The sequence below is a fragment of the Pseudophryne corroboree genome, unplaced genomic scaffold, assembly GCF_028390025.1.
Source record: "Pseudophryne corroboree isolate aPseCor3 unplaced genomic scaffold, aPseCor3.hap2 scaffold_519, whole genome shotgun sequence".
Lineage (NCBI taxonomy): Eukaryota > Metazoa > Chordata > Amphibia > Anura > Myobatrachidae > Pseudophryne > Pseudophryne corroboree.
This window is the reverse complement of record NW_026970122.1, coordinates 232,158-259,192: the sequence shown is the minus strand read 5'-3', so window position 1 is coordinate 259,192 and position 27,035 is coordinate 232,158. Positions and strand designations below refer to the sequence as shown.

At 43.4% G+C, this 27,035-nt stretch overlaps 22 non-coding genes and 3 pseudogenes across 22 annotated transcripts; all 25 read right to left on the bottom strand.

Annotated features, from left to right (window-relative positions):
• Positions 1–2,580: 2,580 nt before the first annotated feature.
• On the bottom strand, positions 2,581–2,743 carry LOC135031655 (U1 spliceosomal RNA). Its single transcript, XR_010227323.1, has one exon. It is a non-coding gene; the product is annotated as a U1 spliceosomal RNA (small nuclear RNA).
• A 152-nt stretch (positions 2,744–2,895) lies between these two features.
• LOC135031621 (U1 spliceosomal RNA) lies at positions 2,896–3,059 on the bottom strand. Its single transcript, XR_010227289.1, has one exon. It is a non-coding gene; the product is annotated as a U1 spliceosomal RNA (small nuclear RNA).
• Positions 3,060–3,730: 671 nt separating this feature from the next.
• LOC135031606 (U1 spliceosomal RNA) lies at positions 3,731–3,893 on the bottom strand. Its single transcript, XR_010227277.1, has one exon. It is a non-coding gene; the product is annotated as a U1 spliceosomal RNA (small nuclear RNA).
• Positions 3,894–4,045: 152 nt separating this feature from the next.
• LOC135031639 (U1 spliceosomal RNA) lies at positions 4,046–4,209 on the bottom strand. The gene has a single exon (XR_010227307.1). It is a non-coding gene; the product is annotated as a U1 spliceosomal RNA (small nuclear RNA).
• A 671-nt stretch (positions 4,210–4,880) lies between these two features.
• On the bottom strand, positions 4,881–5,043 carry LOC135031648 (U1 spliceosomal RNA). Its single transcript, XR_010227316.1, has one exon. It is a non-coding gene; the product is annotated as a U1 spliceosomal RNA (small nuclear RNA).
• Positions 5,044–5,195: 152 nt separating this feature from the next.
• LOC135031625 (U1 spliceosomal RNA) lies at positions 5,196–5,359 on the bottom strand. Its single transcript, XR_010227293.1, has one exon. It is a non-coding gene; the product is annotated as a U1 spliceosomal RNA (small nuclear RNA).
• A 671-nt stretch (positions 5,360–6,030) lies between these two features.
• On the bottom strand, positions 6,031–6,193 carry LOC135031649 (U1 spliceosomal RNA). Its single transcript, XR_010227317.1, has one exon. It is a non-coding gene; the product is annotated as a U1 spliceosomal RNA (small nuclear RNA).
• A 152-nt stretch (positions 6,194–6,345) lies between these two features.
• Positions 6,346–6,509, bottom strand: LOC135031620 (U1 spliceosomal RNA). The gene has a single exon (XR_010227288.1). It is a non-coding gene; the product is annotated as a U1 spliceosomal RNA (small nuclear RNA).
• A 671-nt stretch (positions 6,510–7,180) lies between these two features.
• Positions 7,181–7,343, bottom strand: LOC135031605 (U1 spliceosomal RNA). Its single transcript, XR_010227276.1, has one exon. It is a non-coding gene; the product is annotated as a U1 spliceosomal RNA (small nuclear RNA).
• Positions 7,344–7,495: 152 nt separating this feature from the next.
• Positions 7,496–7,659, bottom strand: LOC135031632 (U1 spliceosomal RNA). Its single transcript, XR_010227301.1, has one exon. It is a non-coding gene; the product is annotated as a U1 spliceosomal RNA (small nuclear RNA).
• A 646-nt stretch (positions 7,660–8,305) lies between these two features.
• Positions 8,306–8,468, bottom strand: LOC135031652 (U1 spliceosomal RNA). Its single transcript, XR_010227320.1, has one exon. It is a non-coding gene; the product is annotated as a U1 spliceosomal RNA (small nuclear RNA).
• A 152-nt stretch (positions 8,469–8,620) lies between these two features.
• On the bottom strand, positions 8,621–8,784 carry LOC135031619 (U1 spliceosomal RNA). Its single transcript, XR_010227287.1, has one exon. It is a non-coding gene; the product is annotated as a U1 spliceosomal RNA (small nuclear RNA).
• A 698-nt stretch (positions 8,785–9,482) lies between these two features.
• Positions 9,483–9,618, bottom strand: LOC135031657 (U1 spliceosomal RNA; annotated as a pseudogene).
• A 152-nt stretch (positions 9,619–9,770) lies between these two features.
• Positions 9,771–9,934, bottom strand: LOC135031627 (U1 spliceosomal RNA). The gene has a single exon (XR_010227295.1). It is a non-coding gene; the product is annotated as a U1 spliceosomal RNA (small nuclear RNA).
• Positions 9,935–10,626: 692 nt separating this feature from the next.
• On the bottom strand, positions 10,627–10,768 carry LOC135031609 (U1 spliceosomal RNA; annotated as a pseudogene).
• Positions 10,769–10,920: 152 nt separating this feature from the next.
• Positions 10,921–11,084, bottom strand: LOC135031635 (U1 spliceosomal RNA). The gene has a single exon (XR_010227303.1). It is a non-coding gene; the product is annotated as a U1 spliceosomal RNA (small nuclear RNA).
• A 672-nt stretch (positions 11,085–11,756) lies between these two features.
• LOC135031600 (U1 spliceosomal RNA) lies at positions 11,757–11,919 on the bottom strand. Its single transcript, XR_010227272.1, has one exon. It is a non-coding gene; the product is annotated as a U1 spliceosomal RNA (small nuclear RNA).
• Positions 11,920–12,071: 152 nt separating this feature from the next.
• LOC135031617 (U1 spliceosomal RNA) lies at positions 12,072–12,235 on the bottom strand. Its single transcript, XR_010227286.1, has one exon. It is a non-coding gene; the product is annotated as a U1 spliceosomal RNA (small nuclear RNA).
• Positions 12,236–12,906: 671 nt separating this feature from the next.
• LOC135031647 (U1 spliceosomal RNA) lies at positions 12,907–13,069 on the bottom strand. Its single transcript, XR_010227315.1, has one exon. It is a non-coding gene; the product is annotated as a U1 spliceosomal RNA (small nuclear RNA).
• A 152-nt stretch (positions 13,070–13,221) lies between these two features.
• Positions 13,222–13,385, bottom strand: LOC135031630 (U1 spliceosomal RNA). The gene has a single exon (XR_010227299.1). It is a non-coding gene; the product is annotated as a U1 spliceosomal RNA (small nuclear RNA).
• A 665-nt stretch (positions 13,386–14,050) lies between these two features.
• On the bottom strand, positions 14,051–14,213 carry LOC135031598 (U1 spliceosomal RNA). The gene has a single exon (XR_010227270.1). It is a non-coding gene; the product is annotated as a U1 spliceosomal RNA (small nuclear RNA).
• Positions 14,214–14,365: 152 nt separating this feature from the next.
• On the bottom strand, positions 14,366–14,529 carry LOC135031616 (U1 spliceosomal RNA). Its single transcript, XR_010227285.1, has one exon. It is a non-coding gene; the product is annotated as a U1 spliceosomal RNA (small nuclear RNA).
• Positions 14,530–15,221: 692 nt separating this feature from the next.
• On the bottom strand, positions 15,222–15,363 carry LOC135031607 (U1 spliceosomal RNA; annotated as a pseudogene).
• A 152-nt stretch (positions 15,364–15,515) lies between these two features.
• LOC135031638 (U1 spliceosomal RNA) lies at positions 15,516–15,679 on the bottom strand. Its single transcript, XR_010227306.1, has one exon. It is a non-coding gene; the product is annotated as a U1 spliceosomal RNA (small nuclear RNA).
• Positions 15,680–25,003: 9,324 nt separating this feature from the next.
• TRNAN-AUU (transfer RNA asparagine (anticodon AUU)) lies at positions 25,004–25,077 on the bottom strand. The gene has a single exon. It is a non-coding gene; the product is annotated as a tRNA-Asn (tRNA).
• Between the last annotated feature and the right edge of the window lie 1,958 nt (positions 25,078–27,035).

Below are 27,035 nucleotides of genomic sequence, written 5' to 3'. Positions count from 1 at the left end.
CAGGTCCGTCATTACATAATATATACCTGTCCGGCTGCAGTACTAGTGTGATATATATATATATTTTAATTTTATCTCATTATCATCCAGTCTATATTAGCAGCAGACACAGTACGGTAGTCCACGGCTGTAGCTACCTCTCTGTCGGCAGTCGCTCGTCCATCCATAATTGTATACCACCTACCCGTGTTTTTTTTTTTTTCTATCTTCTTGATACTAGTAGCTTACTTTAGGAGTCTGCAGTGCTGACAGACAGTGTCCAGCAGGTCCGTCATTACATAATATATACCTGTCCGGCTGCAGTACTAGTGTGATATATAATATATATATATTTTAATTTTATCTCATTATCATCCAGTCTATATTAGCAGCAGACACAGTACGGTAGTCCACGGCTGTAGTTACCTCTGTGTCGGCAGTCGCTCGTCCATCCATAATTGTAAACCACCTACCCGTGGTTTTTTTTTTTCTATCTTCTTGATACTAGTAGCTTACTTTAGGAGTCTGCAGTGCTGACAGACAGTGTCCAGCAGGTCCGTCATTACATAATATATACCTGTCCGGCTGCAGTACTAGTGTGATATATATATATATATATTTTAATTTTATCTCATTATCATCCAGTCTATATTAGCAGCAGACACAGTACGGTAGTCCACGGCTGTAGCTACCTCTGTGTCGGCAGTCGCTCGTCATCCATAAGTATACTAGTATCCATCCATCTCCATTGTTTACCTGAGGTGCCTTTTAGTTGTGCCTATTAAAATATGGAGAACAAAAATGTTGAGGTTCCAAAAATAGGGAAAGATCAAGATCGACTTCCACCTCGTGCTGAAGCTGCTGCCACTAGTCATGGCCGAGACGATGAAATGCCAGCAACGTTGTCTGCCAAGGCCGATGCCCAATGTCATAGTACAGAGCATGTAAAATCCAAAACACCAAATATCAGTAAAAAAAGGACTCAAAAATCTAAAATAAAATTGTCGGAGGAGAAGCGTAAACTTGCCAATATGCCATTTACCACACGGAGTGGCAAGGAACGGCTGAGGCCCTGGCCTATGTTCATGGCTAGTGGTTCAGCTTCACATGAGGATGGAAGCACTCAGCCTCTCGCTAGAAAAATGAAAAGACTCAAGCTGGCAAAAGCACAGCAAAGAACTGTGCGTTCTTTGAAATCCCAAATCCACAAGGAGAGTCCAATTGTGTCGGTAGCGATGCCTGACCTTCCCAACACTGGACGTGAAGAGCATGCGCCTTCCACCATTTGCACGCCCCCTGCAAGTGCTGGAAGGAGCACCCGCAGTCCAGTTCCTGATAGTCAGATTGAAGATGTCAGTGTTGAAGTACACCAGGATGAGGAGGATATGGGTGTTGCTGGCGCTGGGGAGGAAATTGACCAGGAGGATTCTGATGGTGAGGTGGTTTGTTTAAGTCAGGCACCCGGGGAGACACCTGTTGTCCGTGGGAGGAATATGGCCATTGACATGCCTGGTGAAAATACCAAAAAAATCAGCTCTTCGGTGTGGAAGTATTTCAACAGAAATGCGGACAACAGGTGTCAAGCCGTGTGTTGCCTTTGTCAAGCTGTAATAAGTAGGGGTAAGGACGTTAACCACCTCGGAACATCCTCCCTTATACGTCACCTGCAGCGCATTCATAATAAGTCAGTGACAAGTTCAAAAACTTTGGGCGACAGCGGAAGCAGTCCACTGACCAGTAAATCCCTTCCTCTTGTAACCAAGCTCACGCAAACCACCCCACCAACTCCCTCAGTGTCAATTTCCTCCTTCCCCAGGAATGCCAATAGTCCTGCAGGCCATGTCACTGGCAATTCTGACGAGTCCTCTCCTGCCTGGGATTCCTCCGATGCATCCTTGCGTGTAACGCCTACTGCTGCTGGCGCTGCTGTTGTTGCTGCTGGGAGTCGATGGTCATCCCAGAGGGGAAGTCGTAAGCCCACTTGTACTACTTCCAGTAAGCAATTGACTGTTCAACAGTCCTTTGCGAGGAAGATGAAATATCACAGCAGTCATCCTGTTGCAAAGCGGATAACTGAGGCCTTGACAACTATGTTGGTGTTAGACGTGCGTCCGGTATCCGCCGTTAGTTCACAGGGAACTAGACAATTTCTTGAGGTAGTGTGCCCCCGTTACCAAATACCATCTAGGTTCCACTTCTCTAGGCAGGCGATACCGAGAATGTACACGTACGTCAGAAAAAGACTCACCAGTGTCCTAAAAAATGCAGTTGTACCCAATGTCCACTTAACCACGGACATGTGGACAAGTGGAGCAGGGCAGGGTCAGGACTATATGACTGTGACAGCCCACTGGGTAGATGTACAAGATGATTTCTTGCAGCAGCTGGGCACTGTAACAGCTCCAGAGCTGTTCTTTAAAGCATGTAAAAGGGTGTGGGCCCTGCAGCACTACCTGTAGTATGCATTGTGCGTTGGAAGGCACAAAGTAAGCAGACGGGAGAGGTCAGGATAGTGCGCAAGGGCATAGAAGGGAGCGGCTCAAGAAAAGAGAAGTGGAAACAGACAGCAAACTAGGCTGGAGAAAGACCTGAGACAAAGAGATCTGAATTATACGAGAGCCGACCAGAGGAAACACAAATTATGCAGTCAAGTTTCCCACATTTGGGGAAATCGCAGTAGCAGCACACCCAGAGTGCAATGGGTGAGCCTTGCCCTGGGAGAAGCACCTTCCTGATCATAGTATCTCACCTGGCAGGTAAGTAGGAGTTGGGCTAGAGCTGGGGAGGGTCGCTGCTCGGGCACCCCCCTGTCAAGTGAAGGAGATCCAACTGAGGCAGCACAAGGGAACTCTCGAAAGAAGAACAAGGCTAGAGGAAGATCTGAGACAAAGAAATCTGACTTTTACCAGAGCTGAGCAGAGGAAAGCACAAACACAGTCCCCCACTACCACAAATAATGCAGTCGAGTTTCCCACATTTGGGGAAATCACAGGGGTCAGCATACCCAGAATGCAATGAATGAACCTCACCCTGGGAGAACAATCTTCATGACCATGGTATCTCCTATGCAAAATAAGTATGATTTGGGATAGGGCTGGGGAGGGCCGCTGCTCAGGCACATCTCTGTCAAGTAAAGGAGATTCAACTGAGGCAGCACAAGGGAACTCTCATCTGGGGACAACAACTGCAGGGAGAACACATATTTTCAGATGAACATGGGAGGGCAGAAGGCTGCCTAATACCGAAGCACCCCCAAACAACAAACCAAATGCAACAACTAGTGCAAGCATTCCTGGGGGAAGGCCTGCAGCAGATTGATTTGCATATGGTAATGCCATCCAAGCAGTGGGTCAAAGTTGGCTTCAACCCTCGTCTGCATATGAAAAGAGAAAAGGGGCGTGCAGGGCATGGCGGCCTTTTGCGGCGCTTGGGTGACCCTTAGTTCGCATTAAACACCTCCACCCTCCTTCGGTGTGGGGCTCATGTTGGCAATGCCCCAGCCCCTGAAGCATTCAAGCTGATTTCTTGCAGCAGCTGGGTACTGTAACAGCTCCAGAGCTGCTCTGTGAGGCAAGTAAAAGGGTGTGGGCCCTGCAGCACTACCTGTAGTTTGCATTGTGTGTTGGAAGGCACAAAGTAAGCAGACGGGAGAAGTCAGGATAGTGCGCAAGGGCATAGAAGGGAGCGGCTCAAGAAAAGAGAAGTGGAAACAGACAGCAAACTAGGCTGGAGAGAGACCTGAGACAAAGAGATCTGAATTATACGAGAGACGACCAGGGGAAACACAAATTATGCAGTCAAGTTTCCCACATTTGGGGAAATCACAGGGGCAGCACACCCAGAGTGCAATGGGTGAGCCTTGCCCTGGGAGAAGCACCTACATGATCATAGTATCTCACCTGGCAGGTAAGTAGGAGTTGGGCTAGAGCTGGGGAGGGTCGCTGCTCGGGTACCCCCCTGTCAAGTGAAGGAGATCCAACTGAGGCAGCACAAGGGAACTCTCGAAAGAGGAACAAGGCTAGAGGAAGATCTGAGACAAAGAAATCTGATTTTTACCAGAGTTGACCAGAAGAAAGCACAAACACAGTCCCCCACTACCACAAATAATGCAGTCGAGTTTCCCACATTTGGGGAAATCAAAGGGGTCATCATACCCAGAATGCAATGAATGAACCTCACCCTGGGAGAACAATCTTCATGACCATGGTATCTCCTATGCAAAATAAGTATGATTTGGGATAGGGCTGGGGAGGGCCGCTGCTCAGGCACATCTCTGTCAAGTAAAGGAGATTCAACTGAGGCAGCACAAGGGAACTCTCATCTGGGGACAACAACTGCAGGGAGAACACATATTTTCAGATGAACATGGGAGGGCAGAAGGCTGCCTAATACTGAAGCACCCCCAAACAACAAACCAAATGCAACAACTAGTGCAAGCATTCCTGGGGGAAGGCCTGCAGCAGATGGATTTGCATATGGTGATGTCATCCAAGCAGTGGGTCAAAGTTGGCTTCAACCCTCGTCTGCATATGAAAAGAAAAAAGGGATGTGCAGGGCATGGCGGCCTTTTGCGGCGCTTGCATGACCCCTAATTCGCATTAAACACCTCCACCCTCCTTAGGTGTGGGGCTCATGTTGGCTATGCCCCAGCACCTGAAGCATTCAAGCTGATTTCTTGCAGCAGCTGGGCACTGTAACAGCTCCAGAGCTGCTCTGTAAGGCAACTAAAAGGGTGTGGGCCCTGCAGCACTACCTGTAGTTCGCATTGTGCGTTGGAAGGCACAAAGTAAGCAGACGGGAGAAGTCAGGATAGTGCGCAAGGGCATAGAAGGGAGCGGCTCAAGAAAAGAGAAGTGGAAACAGACAGCAAACTAGGCTGGAGAGAGACCTGAGACAAAGAGATCTGAATTATACGAGAGCCGACCAGAGGAAACACAAATTATGCAGTCAAGTGTCCCACATTTGGGGAAATCGCAGGAGCAGCACACCCAGAGTGCAATGGGTGAGCCTTGCCCTGGGAGAAGCACCTTCCTGATCATAGTATCTCACCTGGCAGGTAAGTAGGAGTTGGGCTAGAGCTGGGGTGGGTCGCTGCTCGGGCACCCCCCTGTCAAGTGAAGGAGATCCAACTGAGGCAGCACAAGGGAACTCTCGAAAGAAGAACAAGGCTAGAGGAAGATCTGAGACAAAGAAATCTGACTTTTACCAGAGTTGACCAGAAGAAAGCACAAACACAGTCCCCCACTACCACAAATAATGCAGTCGAGTTTCCCACATTTGGGGAAATCACAGGGGTCAGCATACCCAGAATGCAATGAATGAACCTCACCCTGGGAGAACAATCTTCATGACCATGGTATCTCCTATGCAAAATAAGTATGATTTGGGATAGGGCTGGGGAGGGCCGCTGCTCAGGCACAGCTCTGTCAAGTAAAGGAGATTCAACTGAGGAAGCACAAGGGAACTCTCATCTGGGGACAACAACTGCAGGGAGAACACATATTTTCAGATGAACATGGGAGGGCAGAAGGCTGCCTAATACTGAAGCACCCCCAAACAACAAACCAAATGCAACAACTAGTGTAAGCATTCCTGGGGGAAGGCCTGCAGCAGATGGATTTGCATATGGTGATGTCATCCAAGCAGTGGGTCAAAGTTGGCTTCAACCCTCGTCTGCATATGAAAACAAAAAAGGGATGTGCAGGGCATGGCGTCCTTTTGTGGCGCTTGGATGACCCTTAATTCGCATTAAACATCTCCACCCTCCTTCGGTGTGGGGCTCATGTTGGCTATGCCCCAGCCCCTGAAGCATTCAAGATGATTTCTTGCAGCAGCTGGGCACTGTAACAGCTCCAGAGCTGTTCTGTAAAGCATGTAAAAGGGTGTGGGCCCTGCAGCACTACCTGTAGTATGCATTGTGCGTTGGAAGGCACAAAGTAAGCAGACGGGAGAGGTCAGGATAGTGCGCAAGGGCATAGAAGGGAGCGGCTCAAGAAAAGAGAAGTGGAAACAGACAGCAAACTAGGCTGGAGAAAGACCTGAGACAAAGAGATCTGAATTATACGAGAGCCGACCAGAGGAAACACAAATTATGCAGTCAAGTTTCCCACATTTGGGGAAATCACAGGAGCAGCACACCCAGAGTGCAATGGGTGAGCCTTGCCCTGGGAGAAGCACCTTCCTGATCATAGTATCTCACCTGGCAGGTAAGTAGGAGTTGGGCTAGAGCTGGGGTGGGTCGCTGCTCGGGCACCCCCCTGTCAAGTGAAGGAGATCCAACTGAGGCAGCACAAGGGAACTCTCGAAAGAAGAACAAGGCTAGAGGAAGATCTGAGACAAAGAAATCTGACTTTTACCAGAGCTGAGCAGAGGAAAGCACAAACACAGTCCCCCACTACCACAAATAATGCAGTCGAGTTTCCCACATTTGGGGAAATCACAGGGGTCAGCATACCCAGAATGCAATGAATGAACCTCACCCTGGGAGAACAATCTTCATGACCATGGTATCTCCTATGCAAAATAAGTATGATTTGGGATAGGGCTGGGGAGGGCCGCTGCTCAGGCACATCTCTGTCAAGTAAAGGAGATTCAACTGAGGCAGCACAAGGGAACTCTCATCTGGGGACAACAACTGCAGGGAGAACACATATTTTCAGATGAACATGGGAGGGCAGAAGGCTGCCTAATACTGAAGCACCCCCAAACAACAAACCAAATGCAACAACTAGTGTAAGCATTCCTGGGGGAAGGCCTGCAGCAGATGGATTTGCATATGGTGATGTCATCCAAGCAGTGGGTCAAAGTTGGCTTCAACCCTCGTCTGCATATGAAAAGAAAAAAGGGATGTGCAGGGCATGGCGTCCTTTTGTGGCGCTTGGATGACCCTTAATTCGCATTAAACATCTCCACCCTCCTTCGGTGTGGGGCTCATGTTGGCTATGCCCCAGCCCCTGAAGCATTCAAGATGATTTCTTGCAGCAGCTGGGCACTGTAACAGCTCCAGAGCTGTTCTGTAAAGCAAGTAAAAGGGTGTGGGCCCTGCAGCACTACCTGTAGTTTGCATTGTGTGTTGGAAGGCACAAAGTAAGCAGACGGGAGAAGTCAGGATAGTGCGCAAGGGCATAGAAGGGAGCGGCTCAAGAAAAGAGAAGTGGAAACAGACAGCAAACTAGGCTGGAGAGAGACCTGAGACAAAGAGATCTGAATTATACGAGAGACGACCAGGGGAAACACAAATTATGCAGTCAAGTTTCCCACATTTGGGGAAATCACAGGGGCAGCACACCCAGAGTGCAATGGGTGAGCCTTGCCCTGGGAGAAGCACCTACATGATCATAGTATCTCACCTGGCAGGTAAGTAGGAGTTGGGCTAGAGCTGGGGAGGGTCGCTGCTCGGGTACCCCCCTGTCAAGTGAAGGAGATCCAACTGAGGCAGCACAAGGGAAATCTCGAAAGAGGAACAAGGCTAGAGGAAGATCTGAGACAAAGAAATCTGATTTTTACCAGAGTTGACCAGAAGAAAGCACAAACACAGTCCCCCACTACCACAAATAATGCAGTCGAGTTTCCCACATTTGGGGAAATCACAGGGGTCAGCATACCCAGAATGCAATGAATGAACCTCACCCTGGGAGATCAATCTTCATGACCATGGTATCTCCTATGCAAAATAAGTATGATTTGGGATAGGGCTGGGGAGGGCCGCTGCTCAGGCACATCTCTGTCAAGTAAAGGAGATTCAACTGAGGCAGCACAAGGGAACTCTCATCTGGGGACAACAACTGCAGGGAGAACACATATTTTCAGATGAACATGGGAGGGCAGAAGGCTGCCTAATACTGAAGCACCCCCAAACAACAAACCAAATGCAACAACTAGTGCAAGCATTCCTGGGGGAAGGCCTGCAGCAGATGGATTTGCATATGGTGATGTCATCCAAGCAGTGGGTCAAAGTTGGCTTCAACCCTCGTCTGCATATGAAAAGAAAAAAGGGATGTGCAGGGCATGGTGTCCTTTTGTGGCGCTTGGATGACCCCTCCTTCGGTGTGGGGCTCATGTTGGCTATGCCCCAGCCCCTGAAGCATTCAAGATGATTTCTTGCAGCAGCTGGGCACTGTAACAGCTCCAGAGTTGCTCTGTAAAGCATGTAAAAGGGTGTGGGCCCTGCAGCACTACCTGTAGTATGCATTGTGCGTTGGAAGGCACAAAGTAAGCAGACGGGAGAGGTCAGGATAGTGCGCAACTGCATAGAAGGGAGCGGCTCAAGAAAAGAGAAGTGGAAACAGACAGCAAACTAGGCTGGAGAAATACCTTAGACAAAGAGATCTGAATTATATGAGAGCCGACCAGAGGAAACACAAATTATGCAGTCAAGTGTCCCACATTTGGGGAAATCGCAGGAGCAGCACACCCAGAGTGCAATGGGTGAGCCTTGCCCTGGGAGAAGCACCTTCCTGATCATGGTATCTCACCTGGCAGGTAAATAGGAGTTGGGCTAGAGCTGGGGAGGGTCGCTGCTCGTGCACCCCCCTGTCAAGTGAAGGAGATCCAACTGAGGCAGCACAAGGGAACTCTCGAAAGAAGAACAAGGCTAGAGGAAGATCTGAGACAAAGAAATCTGACTTTTACCAGAGCTGACCAGAGGAAAGCACAAACACAGTCCCCCACTACCACAAATAATGCAGTCGAGTTTCCCACATTTGGGGAAATCACAGGGGTCAGCATACCCAGAATGCAATGAATGAACCTCACCCTGGGAGAACAATCTTCATGACCATGGTATCTCCTATGCAAAATAAGTATGATTTGGGATAGGGCTGGGGAGGGCCGCTGCTCAGGCACATCTCTGTCAAGTAAAGGAGATTCAACTGAGGCAGCACAAGGGAACTCTCATCTGGGGACAACAACTGCAGGGAGAACACATATTTTCAGATGAACATGGGAGGGCAGAAGGCTGCCTAATACTGAAGCACCCCCAAACAACAAACCAAATGCAACAACTAGTGCAAGCATTCCTGGGGGAAGGCCTGCAGCAGATTGATTTGCATATGGTAATGCCATCCAAGCAGTGGGTCAAAGTTGGCTTCAACCCTCGTCTGCATATGAAAAGAGAAAAGGGGCGTGCAGGGCATGGCGGCCTTTTGCGGCACTTGGATGACCCTTAGTTCGCATTAAACACCTCCACCCTCCTTCGGTGTGGGGCTCATGTTGGCTATGCCTCAGCCCCTGAAGCATTCAAGCTGATTTCTTGCAGCAGCTGGGCACTGTAACAGCTCCAGAGCTGCTCTGTAAGGCAAGTAAAAGGGTGTGGGCCCTGCAGCACTACCTGTAGTTTGCATTGTGCATTGTAAGGCACAAAGTAAGCAGACGGGAGAAGTCAGGATAGTGCGCAAGGGCATAGAAGGGAGCGGCTCAAGAAAAGAGAAGTGGAAACAGACAGCAAACTAGGCTGGAGAGAGACCTGAGACAAAGAGATCTGAATTATACGAGAGCCGACAAGGGGAAACACAAATTATGCAGTCAAGTGTCCCACATTTGGGGAAATTGCAGGAGCAGCACACCCAGAGTGCAATGGGTGAGCCTTGCCCTGGGAGAAGCACCTTCATGATCATAGTATCTCACCTGGCAGGTAAGTAGGAGTTGGGCTAGAGCTGGGGAGGGTCGCTGCTCGGGAACCCCCCTGTCAAGTGAAGGAGATCCAACTGAGGCAGCACAAGGGAACTCTCGAAAGAGGAACAAGGCTAGAGGAAGATCTGAGACAAAGAAATCTGACTTTTACCAGAGCTGACCAGAGGAAAGCACAAACATAGTCCCCCTCTACCACAAATAATGCAGTCGAGTTTCCCACATTTGGGGAAATCACAGGGGTCAGCATACTCAGAATGCAATGAATGAACCTCACCCTGGGAGAACAATCTTCATGACCATGGTATCTCCTATGCAAAATAAGTATGATTTGGGATAGGGCTGGGGAGGGCCGCTGCTCAGGCACATCTCTGTCAAGTAAAGGAGATTCAACTGAGGCAGCACAAGGGAACTCTCATCTGGGGACAACAACTGCAGGGAGAACACATATTTTCAGATGAACATGGGAGGGCAGAAGGCTGCCTAATACTGAAGCACCCCCAAACAACAAACCAAATGCAACTACTAGTACAAGCATTCCTGGGGGAAGGCCTGCAGCAGATGGATTTGCATATGGTGATGTCATCCAAGCAGTGGGTCAAAGTTGGCTTCAACCCTCATCTGCATATGAAAAGAGAAAAGGGGCGTGCAGGGCATGGCGGCCTTTTGCGGCGCTTGGATGACCCCTAGTTCGCATTAAACACCTCCACCCTCCTTCGGTGTGGGGCTCATGTTGGCTATGCCCCAGCCCCTGAAGCATTCAAGCTGATTTCTTGCAGCAGCTGGGCACTGTAACAGCTCCAGAGCTGCTCTGTAAGGCAAGTAAAAGGGTGTGGGCCCTGCAGCACTACCTGTAGTTCGCATTGTGCGTTGGAAGGCACAAAGTAAGCAGATGGGAGAAGTCAGGATAGTGCGCAAGGGCATAGAAGGGAGCGGCTCAAGAAAAGAGAAGTGGAAACAGACAGCAAACTAGGCTGAAGAGAGACCTGAGACAAAGAGATCTGAATTATATGAGAGCCGACCAGGGGAAACACAAATTATGCAGTCAAGTTTCCCACATTTGGGGAAATCAAAGGGGCAGCACACCCAGAGTGCAATGGGTGAGCCTTGCCCTGGGAGAAGCACCTACATGATCATAGTATCTCACCTGGCAGGTAAGTAGGAGTTGGGCTAGAGCTGGGGAGGGTCGCTGCTCGGGCACCCCCCTGTCAAGTGAAGGAGATCCAACTGAGGCAGCACAAGGGAACTCTCGAAAGAAGAACAAGGCTAGAGGAAGATCTGAGACAAAGAAATCTGACTTTTACCAGAGCTGACCAGAGGAAAGCACAAACACAGTCCCCCACTACCACAAATAATGCAGTCGAGTTTCCCACATTTGGGGAAATCACAGGGGTCATCATACCCAGAATGCAATGAATGAACCTCACCCTGGGAGAACAATCTTCATGACCATGATATCTCCTATGCAAAATAAGTATGATTTGGTATAGGGCTGGGGAGGGCCGCTGCTCAGGCACATCTCTGTCAAGTAAAGGCGATTCAACTGAGGCAGCACAAGGGAACTCTCATCTGGGGACAACAACTGCAGGGAGAACACATATTTTCAGATGAACATGGGAGGGCAGAAGGCTGCCTAATACTGAAGCACCCAAAAAACAACAAACCAAATGCAACAACTAGTGCAAGCATTCCTGGGGGAAGGCCTGCAGCAGATGGATTTGCATATGGTGATGTCATCCAAGCAGTGGGTCAAAGTTGGCTTCAACCCTCGTCTGCATATGAAAAGAAAAAAGGGATGTGCAGGGCATGGCGGCCTTTTGCGGCGCTTGCATGACCCCTAATTCGCATTAAACACCTCCACCCTCCTTCGGTGTGGGGCTCATGTTGGCTATGCCCCAGCACCTGAAGCATTCAAGCTGATTTCTTGCAGCAGCTGGGCACTGTAACAGCTCCAGAGCTGCTCTGTAAGGCAAGTAAAAGGGTGTGGGCCCTGCAGCACTACCTGTAGTTCGCATTGTGCGTTGGAAGGCACAAAGTAAGCAGACGGGAGAAGTCAGGATAGTGCGCAAGGGCATAGAAGGGAGCGGCTCAAGAAAAGAGAAGTGGAAACAGACAGCAAACTAGGCTGGAGAGAGACCTGAGACAAAGAGATCTGAATTATACGAGAGCCGACCAGAGGAAACACAAATTATGCAGTCAAGTGCCCCACATTTGGGGAAATCGCAGGAGCAGCACACCCAGAGTGCAATGGGTGAGCCTTGCCCTGGGAGAAGCACCTTCCTGATCATAATATCTCACCAGGCAGGTAAGTAGGAGTTGGGCTAGAGCTGGGGAGGGTCGCTGCTAGGGCACCCCCCTGTCAAGTGAAGGAGATCCAACTGAGGCAGCACAAGGGAACTCTCGAAAGAAGAACAAGGCTAGAGGAAGATCTGAGACAAAGAAATCTGACTTTTACCAGAGCTGAGCAGAGGAAAGCACAAACACAGTCCCCCACTACCACAAATAATGCAGTCGAGTTTCCCACATTTGGGGAAATCACAGGGGTCAGCATACCCAGAATGCAATGAATGAACCTCACCCTGGGAGAACAATCTTCATGACCATGGTATCTCCTATGCAAAATAAGTATGATTTGGGATAGGGCTGGGGAGGGCCGCTGCTCAGGCATATATCTGTCAAGTAAAGGAGATTCATCTGAGGCAGCACAAGGGAACTCTCATCTGGGGACAACAACTGCAGGGAGAACACATATTTTCAAATGAACATGGGAGGGCAGAAGGCTGCCTAATACTGAAGCACCCCCAAACAACAAACCAAATGCAACAACTAGTACAAGCATTCCTGGGGGAAGGTCTGCAGAAGACGGATTTGCATACAGTGATGTCATCCAAGCAGTGGGCCAAAGTTGGCTGGAACCCTCATCTGCATATGAAAAGAGAAAAGGGGTATGCAGGGCATGGCGGCCTTTTGCGGCGCTTGGATGACCCTTAGTTCGCATTAAACACCCCCACCCTCCTTCGGTGTGGGGCTCATGTTGGCAATGCCCCAGCCCCTGAAGCATTCCAGCTGATTTCTTGCAGCAGCTGGGCACTGTAACAGCTCCAGAGCTGCTCTGTAAGGCAACTAAAAGGGTGTGGGCCCTGCAGCACTACCTGTAGTTCGCATTGTGCGTTGGAAGGCACAAAGTAAGCAGACGGGAGAAGTCAGGATAGTGCGCAAGGGCATAGAAGGGAGCGGCTCAAGAAAAGAGAAGTGGAAACAGACAGCAAACTAGGCTGGAGAGAGACCTGAGACAAAGAGATCTGAATTATACGAGAGCCGACCAGAGGAAACACAAATTATGCAGTCAAGTGTCCCACATTTGGGGAAATCGCAGGAGCAGCACACCCAGAGTGCAATGGGTGAGCCTTGCCCTGGGAGAAGCACCTTCCTGATCATAGTATCTCACCTGGCAGGTAAGTAGGAGTTGGGCTAGAGCTGGGGAGGGTCGCTGCTCGGGCACCCCCCTGTCAAGTGAAGGAGATCCAACTGAGGCAGCACAAGGGAACTCTCGAAAGAAGAACAAGGCTAGAGGAAGATCTGAGACAAAGAAATCTGACTTTTACCAGAGCTGACCAGAGGAAAGCACAAACACAGTCCCCCACTACCACAAATAATGCAGTCGAGTTTCCCACATTTGGGGAAATCACAGGGGTCAGCATACCCAGAATGCAATGAATGAACCTCACCCTGGGAGAACAATCTTCATGACCATGGTATCTCTTATGCAAAATAAGTATGATTTGGGATAGGGCTGGGGAGGGCCGCTGCTCAGGCATATCTCTGTCAAGTAAAGGAGATTCAACTGAGGCAGCACAAGGGAACTCTCATCTGGGGACAACAACTGCAGGGAGAACACATATTTTCAAATGAACATGGGAGGGCAGAAGGCTGCCTAATACTGAAGCACCCCCAAACAACAAACCAAATGCAACAACTAGTACAAGCATTCCTGGGGGAAGGTCTGCAGAAGACGGATTTGCATACAGTGATGTCATCCAAGCAGTGGGCCAAAGTTGGCTGGAACCCTCATCTGCATATGAAAAGAGAAAAGGGGTATGCAGGGCATGGCGGCCTTTTGCGGCGCTTGGATGACCCTTAGTTCGCATTAAACACCCCCACCCTCCTTCGGTGTGGGGCTCATATTGGCAATGCCCCAGCATTCAAGCTGATTTCTTGCAGCAGCTTGGCACTGTAACAGCTCCAGAGCTGCTCTGTAAGGCAAGTAAAAGGTTGTGGGCCCTGCAGCACTACCTGTAGTTTGCATTGTGCATTGGAAGGCACAAAGTAAGCAGACAGGAGTAGAAGTCAGGATAGTGCACAAGGGTATAGAAGGGAGGGGCTCAAAAAAAAAGAAGTGGAAACAGACAGCAAACTAGGCTGGAGAGAGACCTGAGACAAAGAGATCTGAATTATATGAAAGCCGACCAGTGGAAACACAAATTATGCAGTCAAGTTTCCCACATTTGGGGAAATCACAGGAGCAGCACACCCAGAGTGCAATGGATGAGCCTTGCCCTGGGAGAAGCACCTTCATGATCATAGTATCTCACCTGGCAGGTAAGTAGGAGTTGGGCTAGAGCTGGGGAGGGTCGCTGCTCGGGCACCCCCCTGTCAAGTGAAGGAGATCCAACTGAGGCAGCACAAGGGAACTCTCGAAAGAAGAACAAGGCTAGAGGAAGATCTGAGACAAAGAAATCTGACTTTTACCAGAGCTGACCAGAGGAAAGCACAAACACAGTCCCCCACTACCACAAATAATGCAGTCGAGTTTCCCACATTTGGGGAAATCACAGGGGTCAGCATACCCAGAATGCAATGAATGAACCTCACCCTGGGAGAACAATCTTCATGACCATGGTATCTCCTATGCAAAATAAGTATGATTTGGGATAGGGCTGGGGAGGGCCGCTGCTCAGGCACATCTCTGTCAAGTAAAGGAGATTCAACTGAGGCAGCACAAGGGAACTCTCATCTGGGGACAACAACTGCAGGGAGAACACATATTTTCAGATGAACATGGAAGGGCAGAAGGCTGCCTAATACTGAAGCACCCCCAAACAACAAACCAAATGCAACAACTAGTGCAAGCATTCCTGGGGGAAGGCCTGCAGCAGATGGATTTGCATATGGTGATGTCATCCAAGCAGTGGGTCAAAGTTGGCTTCAACCCTCGTCTGCATATGAAAAGAGAAAAGGGGCATGCAGGGCATGGCGGCCTTTTGCGGCGCTTGGATGACCCCTAGTTCGCATTAAACACCTCCACCCTCCTTCGGTGTGGGGCTCATGTTGGCTATGCCCCAGCCCCTGAAGCATTCAAGCTGATTTCTTGCAGCAGCTGGGCACTGTAACAGCTCCAGAGCTGCTCTGTAAGGCAAGTAAAAGGGTGTGGGCCCTGCAGCACTACCTGTAGTTCGCATTGTGCGTTGGAAGGCACAAAGTAAGCAGATGGGAGAAGTCAGGCTAGTGTGCAAGGGCATAGAAGGGAGCGGCTCAAGAAAAGAGAAGTGGAAACAGACAGCAAACTAGGCTGAAGAGAGACCTGAGACAAAGAGATCTGAATTATATGAGAGCCGACCAGGGGAAACACAAATTATGCAGTCAAGTGTCCCACATTTGGGGAAATCAAAGGGGCAGCACACCCAGAGTGCAATGGGTGAGCCTTGCCCTGGGAGAAGCACCTTCCTGATCATAGTATCTCACCTGGCAGGTAAGTAGGAGTTGGGCTAGAGCTGGGGAGGGTCGCTGCTCGGGCACCCCCCTGTCAAGTGAAGGAGATCCAACTGAGGCAGCACAAGGGAACTCTCGAAAGAAGAACAAGGCTAGAGGAAGATCTGAGACAAAGAAATCTGACTTTTACCAGAGCTGACCAGAGGAAAGCACAAACACAGTCCCCCACTACCACAAATAATGCAGTCGAGTTTCCCATATTTGGGGAAATCACAGGGGTCATCATACCCAGAATGCAATGAATGAACCTCACCCTGGGAGAACAATCTTCATGACCATGATATCTCCTATGCAAAATAAGTATGATTTGGGATAGGGCTGGGGAGGGCCGCTGCTCAGGCACATCTCTGTCAAGTAAAGGCGATTCAACTGAGGCAGCACAAGGGAACTCTCATCTGGGGACAACAACTGCAGGGAGAACACATATTTTCAAATGAACATGGGAGGGCAGAAGGCTGCCTAATACTGAAGCACCCCCAAACAACAAACCAAATGCAACAACTAGTACAAGCATTCCTGGGGGAAGGTCTGCAGAAGACGGATTTGCATACAGTGATGCTGGGCCCATAACCCAGAGGTAGGCAGATTGAAACTATCCTCTGCTATATGCATTTTTTTGTTTGTTAATTAAAGTAATCCAAAACTGGGATTGATATTTTGTCTCTTTTATTTTTACTTAAAGTACAATAACTTTTACCATTTTAATTTGTTTTAATAGTATATTGACAGTATTGTTTTCTTTCAAAAATCCACTTCATTTTCTTTACCCTATTATTAAAATGGTAATTGACAAAAACAAACTACATTGTCACCAGAAGAGCAATACAAAATGTACAAGTGATATATTAAAATCATCTTTCCAGCTTGAATTTCAATGATGCATTGGGTCAACAATTTTGTGAGAAACATCTTCACCCTTAAATAAAGATTTTCTTAATTCCTTACCTGTGTGCTAATTAGATATCACCTTGTTTTCACATTAAACAGACTTCCACATGAGAAAGCAGCAAGGATGCAGTGGCGTTAATGTTTCCTGGTGTCAACCTGTATTATTTCAGTAGACATTGAAATGAGGATACATCTTGCTGCCTTTCCAATGAAGCAAGTTTAATTTAGTAATAGGTGAAAAACCATCCCTACAAAGGTGTTAATCAGAGACTTGGCTTTGTGGACACTTTTCAGAGAACAAATTTGTTAGCATAAAAATAAAGCCAGAAAATGAAGAGCTGTTTAATCACGCAATTTGATTTTTTTGCCAGCATATTTCTTTTTCTCTGCAACCCACTGCTAAATTGTGCTTCCTAGATGTTTTTATAAAATCACTGAATCAAATCTAACTCTGATTACATCAGAGAAGGCCAGGTACCCTACACCATAACAGGGGGTATGAAATTTGACTTGTCTACTTAAAGATCACCAAAATCTGATAACAAGGTCAATTACGTCCCTGGGTGGGATTGAACCACTAACCTTTTGGTTAATTGCCGTACACACTAACTGATTGCGCCACAGAGACACTTTGCAAAAGTACATACTGACAAATGCTAATAAGCATTCATCTAAAACGTTTCCTAGAAAAACTTAAAAAAGTCAATAATCTGGAGAGTTTTTGTAAGATGTTTCTTCTATCAACCAACGAAGAAACACATTGGTACTTTTCCATGATGAGTGAGTGCTTCAGGATCTCTTGCACTTACATGTGCAGCAGAGTACAGCAATGGAAGCATGCTGGGCCCATAACCCCGAGGTAGGCAGATTGAAACTATCCTCTGCTATATGCATTTTTTTGTTTGTTAATTAAAGTAATCCAAAACTGGGATTGATATTTTGGCTCTTTTATTTTTACTTAAAGTACAATAACTTTTACCATTTTAATTTGTTTTAATAGTATATTGACAGTATTGTTTTCTTTCAAAAATCCACTTAATTTTCTTTACCCTATAATAAAATGGTAATTGACAAAAACAAACTACATTGTCACCAGAAGAGCAATACAAAATGTACAAGTGATATATTAAAATCATCTTTCCAGCTTGAATTTCAATGATGCATGGGGGCAACGATTTTGTGAGAAACATCTTCACCCTTAAATAAAGATTTTCTTAATTCCTTACCTGTGTGCTAATTAGATATCACCTTGTTTTCACATTAAACAGACTTCCACATGAGAAAGCAGCAAGGATGCAGTGGCGTTAATGTTTCCTGGTGTCAACCTGTATTATTTCAGTAGACATTGAAATGAGGATGCATCTTGCTGCCTTTCCAATGAAGCAAGTTTAATTTAGTAATAGGTGAAAAACCATCCTTACAAAGGTGTTAATCAGAGACTTGGCTTTGTGGACACTTTTCAGAGAACAAATTTGTTAGCATAAAAATAAAGCCAGAAAATAAAGAGCTGTTTAATCACTCAATTGGATTTTTCTGCCAGCATATTTTTTTTCTCTGCAACCCACTGCTAAATTGTGCTTCCTAGCTGTTTTTATAAAATCACTGAATCAAATCTAACTCTGATTACATCAGAGAAGGCCAGGTACCCTACACCATAACAGGGGGTTTGAAATTTTGACTTGTCTACTTAAAGATCACCAAAATCTGATAACAAGGTCAATTAGGTCCCTGGGTGGGATTGAACAACCAACCTTTTGGTTAATAGCCGTACATACTAACTGATTGCGCCACAGAGACACTTTGCAAAAGTCCATACTGACAAAGGCTAATAAGCATTCATCTAAAACGTTTCCTAGAAAAACTTTCAAAAGTCAATAATCTGGAGAGTTTTTGTAAGATGTTTCTTCCATCAACCAACGAAGAAACACATTGGTACTTTCCCATGATGAGTGAGTGCTTCAGGATCTCTTGAACTTACATGTGCAGCAGAGTACTGCAATGGAAGCATGCTGGGCCCATAACCCAGAGGTAGGCAGATTGAAACTATCCTCTGCTATATGCATTTTTTTTTTGTTAATTAAAGTAATCCAAAACTGGGATTGATATTTTGTCTCTTTTATTTTTACTTAAAGTACAATAACTTTTACCATTTTAATTTGTTTTAATAGTATATTGACAGTATTGTTTTCTTTCAAAAATCCACTTCATTTTCTTTACCCTATTATTAAAATGGTAATTGACAAAAACAAACTACATTGTCACCAGAAGAGCAATACAAAATGTACAAGTGATATATTAAAATCACATTTCCAGCTTGAATTTCAATGATGCATTGGGGCAACGATTTTGTGAGAAACATCTTCACCCTTAAATAAAGATTTTCTTAATTCCTTACCTGTGTGCTAATTAGATATCACCTTGTTTTCATATTAAACAGACTTCCACATGAGAAAGCAGCAAGGATGCAGTGGCGTTAATGTTTCCTGGTGTCAACTTGTATTATTTTAGTAGACATTGAAATGAGGATGCATCTTGCTGCCTTTCCAATGAAGCAAGTTTAATTTAGTAATAGGTGAAAAACCATCGTTACAAAGGTGTTAATCAGAGACTTGGCTTTGTGGACACTTTTCAGAGAACAAATTTGTTAGCATAAAAATAAAGCCAGAAAATGAAGAGCTGTTTAATCACTCAATTGGATTTTTCTGCCAGCATATTTTTTTTCTCTGCAACCCACTGCTAAATTGTGCTTCCTAGCTGTTTTTATAAAATCACTGAATCAAATCTAACTCTGATTACATCAGAGAAGGCCAGGTACCCTAAACCATAACAGGGGGTTTGAAATTTTGACTTGTCTACTTAAAGATCACCAAAATCTGATAACAAGGTCAATTAGGTCCCTGGGTGGGATTGAACCACCAACCTTATGGTTAATAGCCGTACATACTAACTGATTGCGCCACAGAGACACTTTGCAAAAGTCCATACTGACAAAGGCTAATAAGCATTCATCTAAAACGTTTCCTAGAAAAACTTTCAAAAGTCAATAATCTGGAGAGTTTTTGTAAGATGTTTCTTCCATCAACCAACGAAGAAACACATTGGTACTTTCCCATGATGAGTGAGTGCTTCAGGATCTCTTGCACTTACATGTGCAGCAGAGTACTGCAATGGAAGCATGCTGGGCCCATAACCCAGAGGTAGGCAGATTGAAACTATCCTCTGCTATATGCATTTTTTTTTTGTTAATTAAAGTAATCCAAAACTGGGATTGATATTTTGTCTCTTTTATTTTTACTTAAAGTACAATAACTTTTACCATTTTAATTTGTTTTAATAGTATATTGACAGTATTGTTTTTTTTTCAAAAATCCACTTCATTTTCTTTACCCTATTATTAAAATGGTAATTGACAAAAACAAACTACATTGTCACCAGAAGAGCAATACAAAATGTACAAGTGATATATTAAAATCATCTTTCCAGCTTGAATTTCAATGTTGCATTGGGTCAACAATTTTGTGAGAAACATCTTCACCCTTAAATAAAGATTTTCTTAATTCCTTACCTGTGTGCTAATTAGATATCACCTTGTTTTCACATTAAACAGACTTCCACATGAGAAAGCAGCAAGGATGCAGTGGCGTTAATGTTTCCTGGTGTCAACCTGTATTATTTCAGTAGACATTGAAATGAGGATGCATCTTGCTGCCTTTCCAATGAAGCAAGTTTAATTTAGTAATAGGTGAAAAACCATCCTTACAAAGGTGTTAATCAGAGACTTGGCTTTGTGGACACTTTTCAGAGAACAAATTTGTTAGCATAAAAATAAAGCCAGAAAATAAAGAGCTGTTTAATCACTCAATTGGATTTTTCTGCCAGCATATTTTTTTTCTCTGCAACCCACTGCTAAATTGTGCTTCCTAGCTGTTTTTATAAAATCACTGAATCAAATCTAACTCTGATTACATCAGAGAAGGCCAGGTACCCTACACCATAACAGGGGGTTTGAAATTTTGACTTGTCTACTTAAAGATCACCAAAATCTGATAACAAGGTCAATTAGGTCCCTGGGTGGGATTGAACAACCAACCTTTTGGTTAATAGCCGTACATACTAACTGATTGCGCCACAGAGACACTTTGCAAAAGTCCATACTGACAAAGGCTAATAAGCATTCATCTAAAACGTTTCCTAGAAAAACTTTCAAAAGTCAATAATCTGGAGAGTTTTTGTAAGATGTTTCTTACATCAACCAACGAAGAAACACATTGGTACTTTCCCATGATGAGTGAGTGCTTCAGGATCTCTTGAACTTACATGTGCAGCAGAGTACTGCAATGGAAGCATGCTGGGCCCATAACCCAGAGGTAGGCAGATTGAAACTATCCTCTGCTATATGCATTTTTTTTTTGTTAATTAAAGTAATCCAAAACTGGGATTGATATTTTGTCTCTTTTATTTTTACTTAAAGTACAATAACTTTTACCATTTTAATTTGTTTTAATAGTATATTGACAGTATTGTTTTCTTTCAAAAATCCACTTCATTTTCTTTACCCTATTATTAAAATGGTAATTGACAAAAACAAACTACATTGTCACCAGAAGAGCAATACAAAATGTACAAGTGATATATTAAAATCACATTTCCAGCTTGAATTTCAATGATGCATTGGGGCAACGATTTTGTGAGAAACATCTTCACCCTTAAATAAAGATTTTCTTAATTCCTTACCTGTGTGCTAATTAGATATCACCTTGTTTTCATATTAAACAGACTTCCACATGAGAAAGCAGCAAGGATGCAGTGGCGTTAATGTTTCCTGGTGTCAACTTGTATTATTTTAGTAGACATTGAAATGAGGATGCATCTTGCTGCCTTTCCAATGAAGCAAGTTTAATTTAGTAATAGGTGAAAAACCATCCTTACAAAGGTGTTAATCAGAGACTTGGCTTTGTGGACACTTTTCAGAGAACAAATTTGTTAGCATAAAAATAAAGCCAGAAAATGAAGAGCTGTTTAATCACTCAATTGGATTTTTCTGCCAGCATATTTTTTTTCTCTGCAACCCACTGCTAAATTGTGCTTCCTAGCTGTTTTTATAAAATCACTGAATCAAATCTAACTCTGATTACATCAGAGAAGGCCAGGTACCCTAAACCATAACAGGGGGTTTGAAATTTTGACTTGTCTACTTAAAGATCACCAAAATCTGATAACAAGGTCAATTAGGTCCCTGGGTGGGATTGAACCACCAACCTTATGGTTAATAGCCGTACATACTAACTGATTGCGCCACAGAGACACTTTGCAAAAGTCCATACTGACAAAGGCTAATAAGCATTCATCTAAAACGTTTCCTAGAAAAACTTTCAAAAGTCAATAATCTGGAGAGTTTTTGTAAGATGTTTCTTCCATCAACCAACGAAGAAACACATTGGTACTTTCCCATGATGAGTGAGTGCTTCAGGATCTCTTGCACTTACATGTGCAGCAGAGTACTGCAATGGAAGCATGCTGGGCCCATAACCCAGAGGTAGGCAGATTGAAACTATCCTCTGCTATATGCATTTTTTTTTTGTTAATTAAAGTAATCCAAAACTGGGATTGATATTTTGTCTCTTTTATTTTTACTTAAAGTACAATAACTTTTACCATTTTAATTTGTTTTAATAGTATATTGACAGTATTGTTTTTTTTCAAAAATCCACTTCATTTTCTTTACCCTATTATTAAAATGGTAATTGACAAAAACAAACTACATTGTCACCAGAAGAGCAATACAAAATGTACAAGTGATATATTAAAATCATCTTTCCAGCTTGAATTTCAATGTTGCATTGGGTCAACAATTTTGTGAGAAACATCTTCACCCTTAAATAAAGATTTTCTTAATTCCTTACCTGTGTGCTAATTAGATATCACCTTGTTTTCACATTAAACAGACTTCCACATGAGAAAGCAGCAAGGATGCAGTGGCGTTAATGTTTCCTGGTGTCAACCTGTATTATTTCAGTAGACATTGAAATGAGGATACATCTTGCTGCCTTTCCAATGAAGCAAGTTTAATTTAGTAATAGGTGAAAAACCATCCCTACAAAGGTGTTAATCAGAGACTTGGCTTTGTGGACACTTTTCAGAGAACAAATTTGTTAGCATAAAAATAAAGCCAGAAAATGAAGAGCTGTTTAATCACGCAATTTGATTTTTTTGCCAGCATATTTCTTTTTCTCTGCAACCCACTGCTAAATTGTGCTTCCTAGATGTTTTTATAAAATCACTGAATCAAATCTAACTCTGATTACATCAGAGAAGGCCAGGTACCCTACACCATAACAGGGGGTATGAAATTTGACTTGTCTACTTAAAGATCACCAAAATCTGATAACAAGGTCAATTACGTCCCTGGGTGGGATTGAACCACCAACCTTTTGGTTAATAGCCGTACACACTAACTGATTGCGCCACAGAGACACTTTGCAAAAGTACATACTGACAAATGCTAATAAGCATTCATCTAAAACGTTTCCTAGAAAAACTTAAAAAAGTCAATAATCTGGAGAGTTTTTGTAAGATGTTTCTTCTATCAACCAACGAAGAAACACATTGGTACTTTCCCATGATGAGTGAGTGCTTCAGGATCTCTTGCACTTACATGTGCAGCAGAGTACAGCAATGGAAGCATGCTGGGCCCATAACCCAGAGGTAGGCAGATTGAAACTATCCTCTGCTATATGCATTTTTTTGTTTGTTAATTAAAGTAATCCAAAACTGGGATTGATATTTTGGCTCTTTTATTTTTACTTAAAGTACAATAACTTTTACCATTTTAATTTGTTTTAATAGTATATTGACAGTATTGTTTTCTTTCAAAAATCCACTTAATTTTCTTTACCCTATTATTAAAATGGTAATTGACAAAAACAAACTACATTGTCACCAGAAGAGCAATACAAAATGTACAAGTGATATATTAAAATCATCTTTCCAGCTTGAATTTCAATGATGCATTGGGGCAACGATTTTGTGAGAAACATCTTCACCCTTAAATAAAGATTTTCTTAATTCCTTACCTGTGTGCTAATTAGATATCACCTTGTTTTCACATTAAACAGACTTACACAAGAGAAAGCAGCAAGGATGCAGTGGCGTTAATGTTTCCTGGTGTCAACCTGTATTAATTCAGTAGACATTGAAATGAGGATGCATCTTGCTGCCTTTCCAATGAAGCAAGTTTAATTTAGTAATAGGTGAAAAACCATCCTTACAAAGGTGTTAATCAGAGACTTGGCTTTGTGGACACTTTTCAGAGAACAAATTTGTTAGCATAAAAATAAAGCCAGAAAATAAAGAGCTGTTTAATCACTCAATTGGATTTTTCTGCCAGCATATTTTTTTCTCTGCAACCCACTGCTAAATTGTGCTTCCTAGCTGTTTTTATAAAATCACTGAATCAAATCTAACTCTGATTACATCAGAGAAGGCCAGGTACCCTACACCATAACAGGGGGTTTGAAATTTTGACTTGTCTACTTAAAGATCACAAAAATCTGATAACAAGGTCAATTAGGTCCCTGGGTGGGATTGAACCACCAACCTTATGGTTAATAGCCGTACATACTAACTGATTGCGCCACAGAGACACTTTGCAAAAGTCCATACTGACAAAGGCTAATAAGCATTCATCTAAAACGTTTCCTAGAAAAACTTTCAAAAGTCAATAATCTGGAGAGTTTTTGTAAGATGTTTCTTCCATCAACCAACGAAGAAACACATTGGTACTTTCCCATGATGAGTGAGTGCTTCAGGATCTCTTGAACTTACATGTGCAGCAGAGTACTGCAATGGAAGCATGCTGGGCCCATAACCCAGAGGTCGGCAGATTGAAACTATCCTCTGCTATATGCATTTTTTTTTTTGTTAATTAAAGTAATCCAAAACTGGGATTGATATTTTGTCTCTTTTATTTTTACTTAAAGTACAATAACTTTTACCATTTTAATTTGTTTTAATAGTATATTGACAGTATTGCTTTCTTTCAAAAATCCACTTCATTTTCTTTACCCTATTATTAAAATGGTAATTGACAAAAACAAACTACATTGTCACCAGAAGAGCAATACAAAATGTACAAGTGATATATTAAAATCATCTTTCCAGCTTGAATTTCAATGTTGCATTGGGTCAACAATTTTGTGAGAAACATCTTCACCCTTAAATAAAGATTTTCTTAATTCCTTACCTGTGTGCTAATTAGATATCACCTTGTTTTCACATTAAACAGACTTCCACATGAGAAAGCAGCAAGGATGCAGTGGCGTTAATGTTTCCTGGTGTCAACTTGTATTATTTCAGTAGACATTGAAATGAGGATGCATCTTGCTGCCTTTCCAATGAAGCAAGTTTAATTTAGTAATAGGTGAAAAACCATCCTTACAAAGGTGTTAATCAGAGACTTGGCTTTGTGGACACTTTTCAGAGAACAAATTTGTTAGCATAAAAATAAAGCCAGAAAATGAAGAGCTGTTTAATCACTCGATTGGATTTTTCTGCCAGCATATTTTTTTTCTCTGCAACCCACTGCTAAATTGTGCTTCCTAGCTGTTTTTTATAAAATCACTGAATCAAATCTAACTCTGATTACATCAGAGAAGGCCATGTACCCTACACCATAAGAGGAGGTTTGAAATTTTGACTTGTCTACTTAAATATCACCAAAATCTGATCACAAGGTTAATTACGTCCCTGGGTGGGATTGAACCACCAACCTTTTGGTTAATAGCCAAACACACTAACCGATTGCGCCACAGAGACACTTTGCAAAAGTCCATACTGACAAAGGCTAATAAGCATTCATCTAAAACGTTTCCTAGAAAAACTTTAAAAAGTCAATAATCTGGAGAGTTTTTGTAAGATGTTTCTTCCATCAACCAACGAAGAAACACATTGGTACTTTCCCATGATAAGTGAGTGCTTCAGGATCTCTTGCACTTACATGTGCAGCAGAGTACTGCAATGGAAGCATGCTGGGCCCATAACCCAGAGGTAGGCAGATTGAAACTATCCTCTGCTATATGCATTTTTTTGTTTGTTAATTAAAGTAATCCAAAACTGGGATTGATATTTTGGCTCTTTTATTTTTACTTAAAGTACAATAACTTTTACCATTTTAATTTGTTTTAATAGTATATTGACAGTATTGTTTTCTTTCAAAAATCCACTTAATTTTCTTTACCCTATAATAAAATGGTAATTGACAAAAACAAACTACATTGTCACCAGAAGAGCAATACAAAATGTACAAGTGATATATTAAAATCATCTTTCCAGCTTGAATTTCAATGATGCATGGGGGCAACGATTTTGTGAGAAACATCTTCACCCTTAAATAAAGATTTTCTTAATTCCTTACCTGTGTGCTAATTAGATATCACCTTGTTTTCACATTAAACAGACTTCCACATGAGAAAGCAGCAAGGATGCAGTGGCGTTAATGTTTCCTGGTGTCAACCTGTATTATTTCAGTAGACATTGAAATGAGGATGCATCTTGCTGCCTTTCCAATGAAGCAAGTTTAATTTAGTAATAGGTGAAAAACCATCCTTACAAAGGTGTTAATCAGAGACTTGGCTTTGTGGACACTTTTCAGAGAACAAATTTGTTAGCATAAAAATAAAGCCAGAAAATAAAGAGCTGTTTAATCACTCAATTGGATTTTTCTGCCAGCATATTTTTTTTCTCTGCAACCCACTGCTAAATTGTGCTTCCTAGCTGTTTTTATAAAATCACTGAATCAAATCTAACTCTGATTACATCAGAGAAGGCCAGGTACCCTACACCATAACAGGGGGTTTGAAATTTTGACTTGTCTACTTAAAGATCACAAAAATCTGATAACAAGGTCAATTAGGTCCCTGGGTGGGATTGAACCACCAACCTTATGGTTAATAGCCGTACATACTAACTGATTGCGCCACAGAGACACTTTGCAAAAGTCCATACTGACAAAGGCTAATAAGCATTCATCTAAAACGTTTCCTAGAAAAACTTTCAAAAGTCAATAATCTGGAGAGTTTTTGTAAGATGTTTCTTCCATCAACCAACGAAGAAACACATTGGTACTTTCCCATGATGAGTGAGTGCTTCAGGATCTCTTGAACTTACATGTGCAGCAGAGTACTGCAATGGAAGCATGCTGGGCCCATAACCCAGAGGTAGGCAGATTGAAACTATCCTCTGCTATATGCATTTTTTTTTTGTTAATTAAAGTAATCCAAAACTGGGATTGATATTTTGTCTCTTTTATTTTTACTTAAAGTACAATAACTTTTACCATTTTAATTTGTTTTAATAGTATATTGACAGTATTGCTTTCTTTCAAAAATCCACTTCATTTTCTTTACCCTATTATTAAAATGGTAATTGACAAAAACAAACTACATTGTCACCAGAAGAGCAATACAAAATGTACAAGTGATATATTAAAATCATCTTTCCAGCTTGAATTTCAATGTTGCATTGGGTCAACAATTTTGTGAGAAACATCTTCACCCTTAAATAAAGATTTTCTTAATTCCTTACCTGTGTGCTAATTAGATATCACCTTGTTTTCACATTAAACAGACTTCCACATGAGAAAGCAGCAAGGATGCAGTGGCGTTAATGTTTCCTGGTGTCAACTTGTATTATTTCAGTAGACATTGAAATGAGGATGCATCTTGCTGCCTTTCCAATGAAGCAAGTTTAATTTAGTAATAGGTGAAAAACCATCC